The sequence below is a fragment of the Bactrocera oleae genome, chromosome X, assembly GCF_042242935.1.
Source record: "Bactrocera oleae isolate idBacOlea1 chromosome X, idBacOlea1, whole genome shotgun sequence".
Lineage (NCBI taxonomy): Eukaryota > Metazoa > Arthropoda > Insecta > Diptera > Tephritidae > Bactrocera > Bactrocera oleae.
In genome coordinates, this window is record NC_091541.1 from 32,651,616 (window position 1) to 32,668,412 (window position 16,797).

A 16,797-nucleotide genomic window follows, 5' to 3' on the forward strand; every position below is an offset into this window, starting at 1 on the left:
GACATTATAGATGTCCGATTAATGACTATAACATCAGACTGGGATCCGGAGGAGCTACAGAAATGTCAGCAAGAGGATCCAGATTTGAAAAGTGTAATACACGGATTGGAGATGAATAAACGTTCAACGAGAGAAGAAATAGCTGCAGAAAGCCCAGTCGAAAAAGCTTATTGGGCACAATGGAAAGTTTGAAGTTAGTGTCTGGCTGATTGCATCGCGTATGGGAAAGCGAAAATGGGCAAAGTTCAGGAGCTATGATGATTGTTCCAAAAGTAAGAATTCCTGAAGTTTTCAATTAGCTGCACAACGGTACAAGTGGAGGACACATGGGCATCAATAAAACCTTGGAGAAATTAAAACAAAGATTTTATTGGGTTGGTTGTCGTCAATCAGTTACGGAGTGGATCGCCAATTGTGTCGAGTGCATTGCTGCTAAAGGGCCGCGGTCCAGGAGTCATGGTCAGATGAAGCAGTACAATTCAGGTGCGCCGTTTGAGCGAGTAGCCATGGATGTAGCTGGTCCATTTCCTATCAGTAAATTAGGAAACAGATATGTTTTGGTAGTCATGGACTATTTCAGCAAATGGCCAGAGGTATACGCAATTCCTAACCAAGAGGCAGGAACAGTAGCGGATGTATTCATCAACAATTGGGTATCGAGATATGGTAATACAGGAGATATGCCAGAAGCTGGGTATCCGGAAAACCCGTACAACTGCACTACATCCGCAGTCCGAAGGCATAGTAGAACGATTCAATCGAACTTTGGAAGAACATTTGAAGAAAGTTGTGGACAAGTATCAAAAAGATTGGGATACCCATATATCCTTGTTCCTGATGGCTTATCGGCCTGCTATACATGAAACAACGGGGCAGACTCCAGCAAGGGTAATTTTTGGTAATGATCTTCGACTACCAATTGATTTAAAATTTGGAATTAACGCCAACGGAGGAAGGAATACTAAGGAATTCAATAGCATCCTAGAAGACGAGATGAGGGATATACATGCTATGGTGAGACAGCGCACCAAAATTATGAGCGATAAGATGAAAGCAAAATACGACAAGGCAATAAACTCTGAGGGTTTTATTGAAGGCGATTGGGTATTGTTATATAACCCACAACAAAATTGGGAAGGACCATACCAGGTTATTAAACGACTCAATGATGTAGTGTATCGCATACAGACCATTGAAAGACCAAGGAATAAAATGAAGGTGGGTCATCTGGAATGGCTTGCAGCGTTTGGTACCGCAAATATGTCTAATCGGGACGATCAGACTAAGGTAGAGGGCAGTGTGGCGAACATGAATACCAGAACAAATCAGAATCGACGATAAACTGTAAGAAGCCACTAGACAGCGAATTCGTAGTTGCCAGAATGTTCTAGTAGCGAACTTTTGTTAAAAAATACTTGTAAGTGTTAAGTTGTTGGAATTGGAAATAAAGATAAGTTTATAGCCATTAAATTGGGACTTTTATTCAACAATCCAGTGATCGAACTTAAGAGTGAGTTATAGTTAGACGATTTATCGAGAAATCAGTTACACTATTATTTATTGATATTTTCGTTGTCATCTTATACGTGGGGTGTGGTAATAGATGCATCTTTTTAGTTAACACAGCTTCTTTATTGCGATGCGTTGTGTGATCCACTGTAAAAATTCACTTCGTTATGTAGAGTGTTGACTAGCCTGGCAATTCTATCGTGCGGGCCATTGAGCACATAATTCTTTGTAGTTTTTGTGGTTTTCAGCAGACGGTTGTGTCTCAGTGGGAGATCCACTGAAGAAAACTCAAAGCTTTTCGACGTGATTGCAGTTTGTTTATATTATATTATACTGGTCGTAGATATCATCCACTGAGGCATAAGGGACAGTAAGTCCATAGTGGTAGCCCAGGTTTCTACAGAGCTTGTGTTGTATCTTTTCGATAGCGATGAGTAAAGGAGCAGCAAGGAGTTTGGATCTGCTCTGCTGGTTTTAATTATAAAACCTAGTACTTTAAAAACCTAGAGTGTGAGCTTTTGATATGCTTGTTGTAAGTTAGCTTATTGTCTATGATGATTCCTAAGTCCTTTACCGACTCAACCTCATTTATCGCCTCATTATTAAGGATGTATTGTAGTTAGCTAATAGATGGAAGTGCGATCTTGAGTACGAGATAGCTATGCACTTTTTATACCCTCGCAACCTGTTGCTACAGAGTATAATAGTTTTGTTCACCTAACGGTTGTTTGTATCACCTCAAACTAATCGAGTTAGATATAGGGTTATATATATATAAATGATCAGGATGAAGAGACGAGTTGAAATCCGGGTGACTGTCTGTCCGTCCGTCCGTCTGTCCGTCCGTGCAAGCTGTAACTTGAGTAAAAATTTAGATATCTTTATGAAACTTGGTAGACATGTTTCTTGGTTCCGTGAGATGGTTGGTATTGCAGATGGGCGTAATCGGACCACTGCCACGCCCACAAAACTCCATTAATCAAAAACAAATAAATTGCCATAACTAAGCTCCGCAATAAGATATAAGACTGTTATTTGGTATTTTTTTTTAAGAGTGGGCGCGGTCCCGCCTCTAATAGGTTTAATGTGCCCAAACCGCTAATGCTATAATAACAAAATTCACTAGAAGCAAATGGTTTTAGCACTTCTATTGGCGGTGTGAAAATAGTTGAAATCGGGTGGCAATTCCGCCCACTCCCCATATAACAGTACTGTAAAAAACTACCAAAAGCGCGATAAATCAAGCACTAAACACGCCAGAGACATTAAATTTTATCTCTGGGATGGTATGAGATGACTTTATAGGAACCGCGTTCAAAATTAGACAGTGGGCGTGGCACAGCCCACTTTTAGGTGAAAACCCATATCTTGGGATCTGCTTAGCCGATTTCAATCAACTTAGGTGCATAACGTTATTTTCATATTTCTATGTTATAGTGCGAAAATGGGCGAAATCGGACTACAACCACGCCTATTTCCCATATAACACCATTTTCAATTACATCTGATTCTTTCACTTTCCACTACGCATATAAAGCAACAATGATTATATCGGAGTAAAACTTTGCGTGAATAATACGTTTAAAGTATGCCACCTTGTGACTAAAAATTGTCTAAATCGAACAAGCCCCTAAGTACTTAATATGTGGACCCCAGTGCCTATAGTTGACCTTCTACCGAAAATATCAGCCAATCCACAAAGAAATCTCAAACGAGTATACCATTTGACTTTGCGAGAGTATAAAATGTTCGGTTACATCCGAACTTAGCCCTTCCTTACTTGTTGACATTCAGTTCGTTTATTTTTGTGGTACCAAGCTGACAATATGTCTACATCACACTGGAGAGTTTGGGTGTCTTGTACGCTGGTTATCACTTGGAAAATCTTCAGGTCATCCGCATAAAGAAGATATTCAGTCTTAAAATTTGCACCGATGTCGTTAACGAAAATATTGAAAAGAATACGTCCTAGGTGTGACCCTTGGGGTACTCCGGATGACACCTCGTACTTTATGGATAGATGACCATGGACATTAACTTGTAGTTGCCGTCCGATTAAATATGAATGGATCCAGCTCAATGCTCTACCTTGTATACCGTAGTTACTTAGCTTATCCAGTAGAATATTATGGTCTACTCTATCAAAAGCTTTACTGAAATCCGTGTAGATGGTATGGACTGCTTGTCCATTGTTTAAAGCTTCCAGAAGGTAGTTAACATAGATGAACAGGTTAGATGTCGTAGACCTTCCACCGATGAAGCCATGTTGATTGCTGGAGATGGTGTTTGTAAAAAGAGTAGTGAGCTGGAGAAGAACCATTTTCTCAAAGAGTTTAACCAGAGCTGTTTGAATACAGATTGGTCTGTAGTTGGTGACGTCTAACCTAGGCCCGTCCTTGTGAAAAGGATAGACGTAAGAGAATTTCCAGTCTGTTGGAAATATTTCATCATGAAGTGAGGTGCTGTAGATGTGAGTAATGTGCTCGCTAAGGCTTGTAGCACAGTTTTTTTGCAAGATATTTGGCAAACCATCAGGAACAGCGCCTTCCTTCGTGTTTAGGCATAACAGTTTATGAACGTTGTTAGTACTAACCTCGAGTTCCTTGATGGTATGATTAGACGTAGGTACATTTATATCCAATTGTAGGTACTGGTGAAAATCTTTAATGTACACGCTCTCTAAAAAAGATGCGAACAAGTTGCTGATCTCAATGCCGGGGCCTGCCGTGTTAACTTTCCAGTGCATACTGGACGGGATTTCACTGTGGTATCTGCTTTTGTGTGATGCATTTTATCATCTTGCACTTGCTGTTCAACTTTATCTACATATTTCCTGTAACATATTTAATTTAGCTCTTTACATGCTCGTCTTAGGTCGCTAAATTTACTATAATTGAGTTTTTTCCTGTTTTTCTTGTATGCAGAGTGAGCTTCTTTCTTGAGTAGTGTTTTATGTTTCAGTTCATTAAAGAACCAGTAAGGAAACTGATTTGATTTTTTGTACACACTGGAGCAAGTGTAGAGATGCCTTCGTGAACTACAAGCATAAAAAGCACTAATTTTACTGTCCAGTGCGGATGATGAATATACTTTCGACCAATCGGTGTTCAAGTAAAATGCGATTAAGGTTTACATAGTCTGCGTTTTTGAAGTTATAGAAAGGCAATGTAGCTGGTTTAAGGTTGGGCTGGAGTTCAACTGAGATACTAAGATCCGGATGATACAAATCCATTGTGACAATTGGCTGAGTGGGCTCGAGAATGATTTCCAGGTTACTGAAGCAGAGATCTAGCAGGTTGTTGTTGTTGATTCGAATACAATTAAACTGTCGACATTCCATTTGTGAGAGTCCTTCATAAAGAAGATTCTCACAATCGGTAGAAGGTCTGCTGCTGGGAAGTGGTAAGGAAGTGTGTGTCCTTGTGTTTTATTTTCAAATGTAATAATGTTTCCATAAGTGATTGGAACTCAACAATCATCAATTACGCACCTAGAGCAAGGTAGAGAGAGTTTTTGCATTTAATTTTTACACACGTTTTTCAAGATTATAAACCGAGATTGTAACACTTTCTGCATGGGTGGAGCTCATCGTAACAATGAAGACACCTCTACCAAGTTCGTTTACACTCGTAAAGCTGTTTCTATCCTTTCTGAAGATCTTGAAGGATACTGTACGTGCATGTTTGTCTGGCTTGTTGTTTTCGCTGAGCGAGCAAAAATTTGTACCTACCAATTTAGGAACGCCGCTAACATATTTTATGGTTTAACTGGAGTCACCGTTTTTAACCATTGTATCTAGCTAGGCTACGACGTTCTTAAGATGTGTAAGCAGGGCTCGAGCGAGATAAGACTTGAACATGATTTGAGCGGTCCCATCAACAAGTTCTGGTGGCTTTGATTTGAGTATAACACGTGCTGTAGAAAGAGAACTAGTAACGGGCGAGTTCGTACGTCGGAGGGCGACCTAGTCGGCTGAGCTTGAAACTGTCCACTTTAGCAGGCAGATCTGGGGAAAGCACTTACGTATAATGATTTTATCATGACTAAGACGCTCTTTGTTGTCTACTTTCATGGATTCTTTAACGTATAGCATAATGCCATTTGATTCACGGCTCTTGCGTTCCGAAAGTTCTGCAATAATTTCTTCTGCCGGTGCTGGAAAAGGACTTAAGCGTGTCTTCAACTATCGTTAATCTGTTGTTAAACCCAATACATTTGTCATTCAAGCGGCTGGACTTGCGAATCCATTCAAAGAAAAAACCGAAAACCCTTTTTTATGACAGCTGTCAGAACACAGTGATGCTGCCAGATTAAAAATATCTTAAAATACCTTAAAAATAACTTATTACACTACAACTCAGCCTAGCCTGACCTCGATTGATTTATTCAAGTTTCATAATCTGTGCAATAATGATTTCACATACAGTGGAATATCATTGTTGCCTTCTAAGCCCATGTCGTCTATACTCTGTTCTGGCTCAAATCACTTCTTCATGCGACTTGAATCAATCACACTATTATGTGAGTTACTTGACAACTTTCAACATCTGTAACTACATATCTGTAAAAATCTAATTGCTTACATACTACATGTGGACCTTATACTTAGGAATTAATTTCTTATTTTTTACCTACAGCAGTATCTACATGTTTTATTACCACCAAGTCTCCTACCTCGAACTCTTTAGGTGGCCTATGGTTTTGTTCGAAATTCCTCTGATTGTACACCCAAGATTTTATAATGCCAACATCAGCTTTATTTCTAAAATCTTAAAGATTTTCAATAGTTTTAGTATAAACGTCATGAAGGTATTTAGTTAACTCATCAACTTGCTCTGCCCTTTGTTCAGCTCCAAACAACAACTGACTTTGAGTTTGTTTACTGGCGCAGTGTACCGTATTGTTTATAGTGAACTCTACCGCAGTTAGCTTTTTCTTCCAATCGGCATTATTTATTGGCTCAGTAACTTTTGCCAAAATGTTCTTTAACACACGATTCACACGCCCTACCTGTCAGTTAGATTGGGTGATGCTACCGCATTCAAAGTGTGGCTAACATTGCATTCTATTCAAAATTCATTGTAAGTAAAAGCTGTTCCCCGTTTCATTACACTTTCTTCCATTTCTGCCGGCACATACAATTGTTGATACTGTCCACTTATGCGAAACACCAGACTATTGTCAAGCTCATATCCTGGCACCTCTTTAGATTCTAACCTTTTCCTCTATTCTCTTATATTTTTTATCACGCGACTGTCCACACTGAATATTCAGATCAACCTCGCTCTCTTCAATGGACCAAACTACTGACACGCGACTCAGAGCATTTGCATGCGGCATTAGATCTCCCCCCTCTGCTTTACTACGAAGTCAAAGTTTGAAAAATTCAAAGTCTACCCCGCAATACGAGGATTTACTATCTTCTTTTCCAGCGCCAGTACCAATGAGTGACAGTCAGTAACAAGTACAAATGGAATTTCATCTAAAAATGTACGAAATCGATCCAGTGCATTGACACTTGCAAGTGCTTCTAGCTCGAAGCTTTAATATCTTGAAACCGCGTCAGTACTTGTTTTCGAAAAATATGCAACTGGGTGAGCTTTATTATTATCCTGTCTTTGTTGTAATACTGCACTATACCCACGGGAAGTCGCGTCTGAATGTAGCTCTGTTTCACGATGTGGATCAAATATACACAGAACGGGTGGATCCGTTAACTTATATAATATCTTAATGTTACAAAAGCATCGATACCCTCATTCGTCCACTCGAACTTTGCATATACGCGTTAACCAATTTAAAGGGGCAGCTATTCATTAAAAATCGCGAACAAAACGTCTGAAGTAGCTATGCTTCATTCGGTCTAATACCACTCCTAATATACACAATATCCTATGTAATCCTCCTCCCTATATGCGAATATACACTTGAACAAATTTAATTTTAGTTCTAACCAGCAGCTTTTAGTAGTCTCAACACGTCAGTCAAAATCTCAACATGCTCTTCAAAAGTTTTCGTAGCCATAATAATGTCGTATAAATACACTACAATGTTCCCCGAATCAATAAGTGACTTTAAAACTTTATTAATTAAATGTTGAAAAACGGAAGGGGCATTTGTAATGCCGAATGGCATATAGATGTACTCGTATTGATCTATTGGTGTGACAAAAGCCGTTAAAGAGTACTGAAATAAGTTTTGCTACCCAGATACCCCCAACAAACATAAAGGATAATGATCACGTATGATCAATTTTTTAAGCGCATGATAGTTTCCGCACATTCTTAAAGAACCATCTTTCTTTCGAACTAACACTATAGGCAAAGCGTAGGGAGACTCACTTTGTCTTATGGTTCTTTAAGCCAATAACTCATCGATTGTTCGTTGAACTTCCTACTTCTCGTTGTACGGTGGTAGCAGACTGGCAACTGGGCTTCTATATAAATCAAGAAAGCGAAGTGCACTGCCAAGTTTTTCCGAAACCCAACATTTTTTTTGAGCTTTTATATTAAATAATTCATTTGGCTTAAATAAATTTGTCTTTGTTTGGCTCAATGCTATTTGCATTTTGTTTAAAAGGTCACGCCCAACCAACACTGGTAAAATCGCACCTGAATCTGGCAAAAGAGCAAAAGTGTGGATCAATTCGTGCTGAAAAAATATAAATTTACATGTCAAAATGCCATGAATTCTTAATTTTTTATTACCGATTCGACGATATTGTGTCAACTTCTGTTTACTGCTGAGTTTTGCTGATTGTGGCACGTAAGACCGTTTTATGAAACTAATGGGACTACCAGTATCAAATAAAGCGAAAAGAGGAATTACATCAGTGCACTTTTCTTTATTGAGAAAGGTAACATTCATTTATTTGGAGAAAATTGTTCTGCGAGTTGACAGACTTTAGGATATGCATCATCTCCTACAGCGGCAATATTCCGGTTGTTTTCTGGTGTAGCACGACGGGGACAGTTTTGGCGCGTGTGCCCGATTTCGGAGCACATGCTTCATGTTCGGTGGTAGTCTGGGAGCCGTACATGCACTTTGATGGTGGCCATGTTGAAAGCAATTAAAACAACGTACGCTGCTTACATCCACTTGGCCACTTAAAGCTGGTTTGGCCTTTGTCGGAATGGTCGCTGAGACTGAAAATTTTACCCTTCTTTTCAAATCGTTCCATGAGTCTTCAAATATTTAATTATTTGTGTCTATATATTTTCTATTTATATGTTCTCTACTTTATGCTTTATTGTTTCCCTATATTCCTTTTATTTTCGTGAAGGTCGCTTCTATCATTTTCACCTGTTAGTTTGCATTTAATGAGTAATTTGAATTTCGAGGCATTGCTGATGTATTGTGATTGTAACTGTTGCCACGTTGTTTAGTAATAAAATTCCTCTCCTTTTTATAATTAATATAGTTATTATCGCGATGGTGATAATAAAATTATTTGGCGGTGTATTTATTATACCAAGAAAATGTGTCTTGGTCGGTGTTATACTACGTCTAAGTCCCGGAACGGTAAGTATTTGTTTCATTATAGATAATGTAATAAATATAATATTATGTTTCTAATAAATTGATAAATTTTTTATGATCTGCTGCCGGCGTACTTGGTATAAGGGCTGATAATGAGATAAACTCTGCTAGTCGTGTATCAATTAATGAATTAATAATTCCCGATGCGTATCGTAAGGCTTGAAGCGGAGTTGAATTTATGGTATGTGATTCACGTGAGCTGCCTAATAATCACCGTGGAAGATATATTATTTTTACAACTGAGCGTAATTTGAGTTATCTTCAACCATCAGATACTTAGTTTGCCGACGGAACATTTCATGTCGTTTCTTGGATTTTCTACCAGCTGTATAGCACACATGGAATTGTAAATGGGGAAGTTATGCCTCTCGTATTTACATTGTTGTCTGGCAAATCAAAGCAACTAGGATATTTTTGTTGGTGTACAAATGCGTGGGAGTTTTTTTTTCATTTTTGGCAGAGTTCATGGAGGAGAATACAGGGATGTCGATTACAAGCTCGATATGCCGGAGATGGTGGCTTTGGATTGCAGTTGAGAATGTTGTATGCTCTCGCATTTGTTCCCGAGAATGATGTTGTTGCCGTGTATGATAAGTTAACCAAAACTACGTTCTTCAAGGATGATGCTGAGCAGCTGCTCGATTATTTCGAGACCACATGGATTGGTAGTGTCACTCGTCGTGGTCAGACATTTGGTCTCGGGCTGTGTAATCATTATCAAACGATCGTTGACGGTGGCCGTCGTACAAATAATCCAATCGAGAACTGGCATTGAAGTTTGAATGTTCGGCAGCTTGCTCATATGAATATGTGGAAGTTTAATGATTGTTGATGTGCGATTGGAATACTATGTTCGTGGTAATCCACCGAAAATAGCGAAAGCTGCTTCCAAGCGTCACCATTGACGTATATGAAATATTGTTAATGATTGTAACGTTCGTTCGCCGATGGATTATTTGCGCGGTCTTGCGCATAATTTAGAATTTAAATATTGATTTGGATTTGTTTATATAAATATTTTTCTCTGATATGAAGTGAGGTGTTTATTTATATTATTATGATTGTGCTAATAAATGTATGTTGAAGTCTCTCAAGAATTAGTTACAATATTGTAATGGATTTCTCGATAAATCGTCTACCTGTAACTCACTCTTGAGTTCGATCACTGGATTGTTAAATAAAAGTCCCAATTTAATGGCTACACACTTATCTTTATTTTCAATTCCAACAACTTAACACTTATTGCTCGATATTCAAGTTTACAACTTATTGCTTATAGCTTAATTGCTTTTTACACGGCAACACTCTAATTAGAACTGTGTTTGCTGCACAATTCGGCAGCCCTTATATAGTAAATCTGTAACAAAACATTGCTTCTAGAACATTCTGGCAATTACAAATTCGCTAACTACTTTACTACTAGAACATTCTGGCAACTACGAGTTCGCTGTCTAGTTGCTTCTGGCAATTTATCGTCGATTCGATTTTGTTCTATCATCCGTGTTCGTCACACTGCCCTCCACCTAAGTCTGATCGTCCCGATTAGACATATTTGTGGTAGCAAACGCTGCAAGCCGTTCCAGATGAACCACCTTCATTTTATTCCTTGGTCTTCCAATGGTCTGTATGGGATACACAACATCATTGAGTCGTTTAATAACCTGGTATGGTCCTTCCCAATTACACTGTAATTTGGGAGATCTTTCTTTCTTTCGTTGTGGGTTATATAACAATACCCAATCGCCTTCAATAAAACCTTCAGAGTTTATTGCCTTGTCGTATTTTGCTTTCATTAAATCGCTCATAATTTTGGTGCGCTGTCTTACCATAGCATGTATATCCCTCATCTCGTCTTCTAGGATGCTATTGAATTCCTTAGTATTCCTTCCTCCGTTGGCGTTAATTCCAAATTTTAAATCAATCGGTAGTCGAAGATCATTACCCTTGCTGGAGTCTGCCCCGTTGTTTCATGTACAGCAGACCGATAAGCCATCAGGAACAAGGATATATGAGTATCCCAATATTTTTGATACTTGTCCACAACTTTCCTCAAATGTTCTTCCAAAGTTCGATTGAATCGTTCTACCATGCCATCGGACTGCGGATGTAGTGCAGTTGTACGCGTTTTCCGGATTCCCAGTTTCTGGCATATCTCCTGAATTAGAGCTGATTCAAAATTTCTCCCTTGATCAGAATGTAATTCTATTGGAACACCATATCTCGATACCCAATTCTTAATGAATACTTCCGCCACTGTTCCTGCCTCTTGGTTAGGAATTGCGTATACCTCTGGCCATTTGCTGAAATAGTCCATGACTAACAAAACATATTTGTTTCCTAACTTACTGATAGGAAATGGACCAGCTACATCCATGGCAATTCGCTCAAACGGCGCACCCGAATTTTACTGCTTCATCTGACCATGACTCCTGGACCTCGGCCCTTTAGCAGCAATGCACTCGACACAATTGGCGATCCATTCCGTAACTGATTGACGACAACCAACCCAATAAAATCTTTGTTTTAATTTCTCCAAGGTTTTAGTGATACCCATGTGTCCTCCACTTGGACCGTTGTGCAGCTCGTTGAGAACTTCAGGAATTTTTACTTTTGGAACAATCATCAGAGCTCCTGAACTTTGCCGATTTTCGCTTTCCCATACGCGATGCAAGCAGCCAGACACTAACTTCAAACTATTCCATTGTGCCCAATAAGCCTTTGCAACTGGGCTTTCTGCAGCTATTTCTTCTCTCGTTGGACGTTTATTCATCTCTAATCCGTGTATTACACTTTTCAAATCTGGATCCTCTTGCTGACATTTCTGTAGCTCCTCCGGATCCCAGTCTGATGTTATAGTCATTAATCGGACATCTATAATGTCTCCTTTGGCCTCAGCTTTTCGTTTCCGTCCAACTGGATTATTGGGCTTGTTACAGTTGCGTGCAATATGGCCACACCCCGCCGTTGAAGCATTTAAGCACACCATCATTTTTCTTATGCGCTTCCGTAGATTTTTCCAGTGCTTTCTGCATGTTATCAATTTTTTCAAGTAATTGGTTGACCCAAGCGTGTTCCTCTATTTCTACTTTTTAAATGTTTGATTGCAAAGCAGATATGCAGTTTCCTGTGTCAGAGCATACGAAACGGTTTCTGCAAACGTCAATTTTGGACATGCTAATGCAGCGAATCGTGTAGTGTTATCTCGTATTCCATTGTCGAAAGTCTGAATTTTCGTGTCCTCGATGTATTCCATGGATTTATGTGCATAAGCTTAGTGAGCTAACCTCTCAATCTCTGTAGAAAACTTCTGCAGAGACTCATTGGCTTTCTGGCGGCGATTACGCAACTCGATTTGAAAGATATTCTTCATGTGCTCACTACCATACCGTCTTTCTAATGCACCCATCAACGTTACATAACTACTCGCCTCGCAGTTTGGAATGGTCTGTAATATCTCCGCTGCAGATCCTTTTAATACAGCGAACAATGCAGCTACTTTGTCTTCGGCGTTCCAATTATTTAAAGATGCCGTCTTTTCGAATTGAAGCTTAAAAACGTGGAACGGAACAGTGCCATCGAAGGATGGAGGTTTTACCTTGGCAGAAGCTGACGACATAATTGGCCGATTTAATTGTAGCTCACGGAGACGATCTCTCAATTCATCCATTTCAGTTTTAATTTTATCCCGTTCTTCCGAAATCTTTGAGGACACTTCTGCTATTTGTGAGGTCACCTGCGATATCCGTGCATCCTGCTCTTTCAAATGTGAGGACACCTGCGCTGATATACGTGCATCTTGCGCTATGAACTGCTCTTCCAAATGCGTTGACAATCGCGTTTCTAACTGCGTTGACATCTGAGACATACGTGTATCCTGCTCTTTAAATTGTGTCGACATTTGCGTTGACATCTGCGTCCCCATCTGCGATATTGCAGAAAAAAGCATGTTCATGTCCACCATCTTTGACGAGCATTGAGCCTCTTCCTTTTCTTCTATCTTTGTTGTCTCTTCTTCTAATTCCATGTGAAAGACATATTCCTCAACATAAATGTTTTCCGCCTCCATGGCCTCTCTCAACCGTGATTGTAATTCAGTTTTTAATCCATTTGTCGCCAAACCACGTTGTTCCAGCTCCTTTTTCAGTCGTGGAATCTTCAGATCGTTAAACTTGGCCATTTTTAAATAATTATCTCCTTGGGAATTTATTTGACAATCCCACTTCTGACACCAATTGTAACGGATTTCTCGATAAATCGTCTACCTGTAACTCACTCTTGAGTTCGATCACTGGATTGTTAAATAAAAGTCCCAATTTAATGGCTACACACTTATCTTTATTTCTAATTCCAACAACTTAACACTTATTGCTCGATATTCAAGTGTACAACTTATTGCTTATAGCTTAATTGCTTTTTACACGGCAACACTCTAATTAGAACTGTGTTTTCTGCACAATTCGGCAGCCCTTGTATAGTAAATCTGTAACAAAACATTGCTTCTAGAACATTCTGGCAACTACGAATTCGCTAACTACTTTACTACTAGAACATTCTGGCAACTACGAGTTCGCTGTCTAGTTGCTTCTGGCAATTTATCGTCGATTCGATTTTGTTCTATCATCCGTGTTCGTCACAATATTGATATTCGAGCTTACCACTTCTTGCATATGTCTCAATTGTTCTTATCACGACAACACTCTAATTAGAACTGTGTCTGCTGCACAATCCGGCAGCCCTTATATAGCAAATTTTTAACAAAAGTTCGCTACTAGAACATTCTGGGTACTTCGGAATCGCTGTCTAGTTGCTTCCGGCAGTTTATCGTTAATTCTGATTTGTTCTGGTACTCGTGTTCGCCACACTGCCCTCTACCTAAGTCTGATCGTCCCGATTAGATATATTTGTGGTACCAAACGCTGCAAGACGTTCCAGATGAAAAACCTTAATTTTATTCCTTGGTCTTCCAATGGTCTGTATGCGATACACTACATCATTGAGTCGTTTAATAACCTGGTATGGTTCTACCCAATTTTGTTGTGGGTTATATAACAATACCCAATCGCCTTCAATAAAACCCTCAGAGTTTATTGTCTTGTCGTATTTTGCTTTCATTAAATCGCTCATAATTTTGGTGCGCTGTCTCACCATAGCATGTATATCCCTCATCTCGTCTTCTAGGATGCTATTGAATTCCTTCCTCCGTTGGCGTTAATTCCAAATTTTAAATCAATCGGTAGTCGAAGATCATTACCAAAATTTACCCTTGCTGGAGTCTGCCCCGTTTTTTCATGTACAGCAGACCGATAAGCCATCAGGAACAAGGATATATGGATATCCCAATCTTTTTGATACTTGTCCACAACTTTCCTCAAATGTTCTTCCAAAGTTCGATTGAATCGTTCTACTCTGCCATCGGACTGCGGATGTAGTGCAGTTGTACGGGTTTTCCGGATACAAAGCTTCTGGCATATCTCCTGTATTAGAGCTGATTCAAAATTTCTCCCTTGGTCAGAATGTAATTCTATTGGAACACCATATCTCGATACCCAATTGTTGATGAATACATCCACTACTGTTCCTGCTCGTGGTTAGGAATTGCGTATACCTCTGGCCATTTGCTGAAATAGTCCATGACTACCAAAACATATCTGTTTCCTAATTTACTGATAGGAAATGGACTAGCTACATCCATGACTACTCGCTCAAACGGCGCACCTGAATTGTACTGCTTCATCCGACCATGACTCCTGGACCGCGGCCCTTTAGCAGCAATGCACTCGACACAATTGGCGATCCACTCCGTAACTGATTGACGAAAACCAACCCAATAAAATCTTTGTTTTAATTTCTCCAAGGTTTTATTGATACCCATGTGTCCTCCACTTGGACCGTTGTGCAGCTCGTTGAAAACTTCAGGAATTCTTACTTTTGGAACAATCATAAAAGCTCGTGAACTTTGCCCATTTTCACTTTCCCATACGCGATGCAATCAGCCAGACACTAACTTCAAACTATTCCATTGTGCCCAATAAGCTTTTGCGACTGGGCTTTCTGCAGCTATTTCTTCTCTCGTTGAACGTTTATTCATCTCCAATCCGTGTATTACACTTTTCCAATCTGGATCCTCTTGCTGACATTTCCGTAGCTCCTCCGGATTCCAGTCTGATGTTAATGGAATCTGCTGGCTCTCTGTTGTTATCACTCGTCTAACCTTGTACTTATTATCGTAACCGAATATAAGTGGTAGTTCCATATTTCTATAGGACATAATCCTGTTTTTCATGTCAATTTTGATTCCTTGATTCGCTAGAAAGACTACTCCAATTATGGCTTCGTCAACGATATCTGCCACTATAAAATTGTGTAACACGGCTGCCTTTCCAATTATGATCTCGCACGTTACCTTTCCGAGAACTAGGGTATTTTCTCCAGTTGCAGTACGCAACTTTGCCCCAGCTAACGGTCCCACTTCTTTCTCAACCAGATCAGATCGAATTATGGAATGTGATGCGCCCGTATCCACAGTCAGTATGCGCTTTTTACCGTCTACGCATCCACTAATGGTAACGTTACCCGTATTCCTGCTTATTTGTGAAATGGAGATTACAGGGCATTTACCCGTGCCCTTTTCGGCTGGCTCGCTTTAGTTTTAACGATTGGTTTGATTTGACATTTGCTTGATCTTCCTCAGCTTTGCGTTTACGTCCAACTGGATTATTGGGCTGGTTACAGTTGCGTGCAATATGGCCACTTTTTTCGCAGTTGGTGCATTTAAGCACACCATCATTTTTTTATGCGCTTCCGTAGATTTTTCCAGTGCTTTCTGCATGTGGTAAATTTTTTCAAGTAATTGGTTCACTCAAGTGTGTTCCTCTATGTTTACTTTGTGAGCTTTAAATGTTTGATTGCAAAGCAGAGATGCAGTTTCCTGTGTCAGAGCAGACGAAACGGTTTCTGCGAACGTAAATTTTGGACATGCAGCGAATCGTGTTGTGTTATCTCGTATTCTGTTGACGAAAGTCTGAATTTTCGTGTCCTCGATGTATTTCATGGATTTATGTGCATAAACTAATTGAGCTAACCTCTCAATCTCTGTAGAAAACTCCTGCAGATACTCATTGGCTTTCTGGCGGCGATTTCGCAACTCGATTTTAAAGATCTGTAATATCTCCGCTGCAGATCCTTTTAATGCTACGAACAATGCAGCTACTTTAACTTCCGCGTTCCAATTATTTGAAGATGCCGTCTTTTCGAATTGAAGCTTAAAAACGTGGAACGGAACAGTGCCATCAAAGGATGAAGGTTTTACCTTGGCAGAAGCTGACGACATAATTGGCCGATTTAATTGTAGCTCACGAAGACGATCTCTCAATTCATCCACTTCAGTTTTAATTTCATCCCGCTCTTCCAAAATCTGTGAGAACACTTTTGCTAATATACGTGCATCTTGCGCTGCGAACTGCTCTTCCAACCGCGTTTCTAACGAGGACAATTGGGATTGTTGTGTCAACATTTGTGATGACACCTCTCCTATTTGTTGGGTTATACGTGCATCCTGCTCTTTAAATTGTGTCGATATTTCTGTTGACATTTGCGTTGACATTTGAGACATACGTGTATCCTGCTCTTTAATTTGTGTCGATATTTGCGTTGAAATTTGCGATATTGCAGCAAAAACCATGTTTATGTCCACAATCTTTGACGAGCATAGAGCCTCTTCCTTTTCTTCTACCTTTGTTACCTCTTCTT

General features: G+C 39.6%; 1 long non-coding RNA gene and 1 pseudogene across 1 annotated transcript; both read right to left on the reverse strand.

Moving 5' to 3' along the window:
• Positions 1-6,383: 6,383 nt before the first annotated feature.
• LOC118683643 (uncharacterized) lies at positions 6,384-10,143 on the reverse strand. The gene is made up of 2 exons (XR_004979475.2): positions 8,217-10,143; positions 6,384-8,160 (listed from the first exon to the last, which is right to left on the reverse strand). It is a non-coding gene; the product is annotated as an uncharacterized lncRNA (long non-coding RNA).
• A 670-nt stretch (positions 10,144-10,813) lies between these two features.
• On the reverse strand, positions 10,814-13,397 carry LOC138858165 (uncharacterized; annotated as a pseudogene).
• Positions 13,398-16,797: the final 3,400 nt, after the last annotated feature.